The following is a 1,346-nucleotide window of genomic DNA, read 5'->3' on the forward strand; positions in this document are numbered from 1 at the left end:
AAATACAAGAGACATGGTTGATCCAGGAACAAAATCTCTTTTGGAGTATGGCATTCCGGATACAACAACCGGATTCCTCTCTAGTATTGTTAGACCACCTGTCACCGCTCAGAGTTTTGAGTTGAAACCCCAATTCATACAATTCATTTCCAATGACTCTTTTGCGGGCTTACCGAATGATTGCCCTGTGACTCACATTGATAGTTTCTTGGAGAAGTGTGACACTATGAAGCTCAATGGTGTCTCTGATGATGCTATTAGACTACGCCTCTTCCCTTTTTCACTAAGGGATAGGGCAAGGGAATGGCTACGAGATGAAGGTATTGGTTCTTTTGATACGTGGGACAAGCTTGCCAAGGCCTTTCTAGTCAAATTCTTGGGGCAAGAGAAAACCGCAAAATTAAGGAACGAGCTATCTACTTTCCATCAATCCAATGACGAATCCCTATATGAGGCATGGAGAAGATTTAAACGATTGCAAAGACAATGCCCTCACCATGGTATTCCAGAGTGGATGTTGATCCAAACGTTCTATAATGGTTTGACCAATGAGTTTCGCATATACATTGATGCTGCGTCTGGAGGTTCCATCATGACTAAGAATCCAACCGATGCGAAGGATTTGATTGAGAAGATGGCGGCTAATGATAATTACCATCCAAGGGGACGAAACGCTATCAACATAGGTAATAAACATGATGTTGATGCTCTAACCATGTTGACTAGTTCTGTGCAGGCACTAACTCATAAATTCAATCAACTCCAAGCTGAGTCCCCTCGACCCTCGATGGAAACTTGTCAGATGTGTGGATTGCAAGGCCATACTGCACGGGAGTGTCAACCCAATTATGATGGAATGACGATTGAGCAAGCTAATGCTATTTATACCACAACCTCCACAAGGCCATTTAATGAAGGGTGGAGAAATCATCAAGGGTTCTCATACAAGAACACTCAAGCTATAGCGAATCCTCCATCACCACCCGCTTTTCAAGCAAGGGCACCTATCAATCATCATCCCATGCACCAACCACCACCTCAATCTTCAAATCTTGAGTCCATTATGGAGAATTTTTGATGGGTTTCGAGGTGGGAGGGGATATTCCCCCCTTCCCTATCACCACCACCAAAAACTCATCCCCTCTCCTTTCCTAACCTCAAAATCCACCGAAAATTCAATTTTGTCTTGTTTAAATCCAACACCCCTTAATGGTTGTGTTATTACAAAATAATCCAAATGTTGTATTATTAAAAAATAAAGGGCCAAAAAGTTGTATTATTAAAAATCCAAATTCGACAATAGTTTTTTTTTAAAGAATAAAATAGAATAATGTACATTAGGTTCT

The 1,346-nt window shown here is 41.1% G+C and overlaps 1 non-coding gene across 1 annotated transcript; it reads right to left on the reverse strand.

The window, feature by feature from the left end:
• Window positions 1-397: 397 nt before the first annotated feature.
• LOC145573366 (small nucleolar RNA R71) lies at window positions 398-504 on the reverse strand. The gene has a single exon (XR_014097411.1). It is a non-coding gene; the product is annotated as a small nucleolar RNA R71 (small nucleolar RNA).
• Between the last annotated feature and the right edge of the window lie 842 nt (window positions 505-1,346).

This window comes from Chenopodium album, chromosome 12 (assembly GCF_948465745.1).
Source record: "Chenopodium album chromosome 12, dcCheAlbu1.1, whole genome shotgun sequence".
In the NCBI taxonomy this organism is placed as follows: Eukaryota; Viridiplantae; Streptophyta; class Magnoliopsida; order Caryophyllales; family Amaranthaceae; genus Chenopodium; species Chenopodium album.